We start from the raw sequence: 233 nt of genomic DNA, 5'->3' as shown, positions 1-233 counted from the left end.
ATCGTCCCCCCACCCTTTACACTCTACCCCCCTCTCCCCCCAATCGGTATTTTTTCACCTGCTAGTTTAGCATCACTCACAACCTAACTCAAGCCTGCAAGATCTCATTCCCACTCCGGCAGCTTTTTTCTCATTGGCTGCGTCCGGCTGTCGGTCAGAGCGCGGCCCGGGCGTTTGCTCCCGGGGAGAGGCGGGACTGAGGCTGCTCGGCGTCGAGCTGTCACCGGGAAGGA

The sequence above is a fragment of the Gekko japonicus genome, unplaced genomic scaffold, assembly GCF_001447785.1.
Source record: "Gekko japonicus isolate JY-2015 unplaced genomic scaffold, Gekko_japonicus_V1.1 scaffold1728, whole genome shotgun sequence".
Lineage (NCBI taxonomy): Eukaryota > Metazoa > Chordata > Lepidosauria > Squamata > Gekkonidae > Gekko > Gekko japonicus.
Note: the sequence above shows the minus strand (reverse complement) of the source record.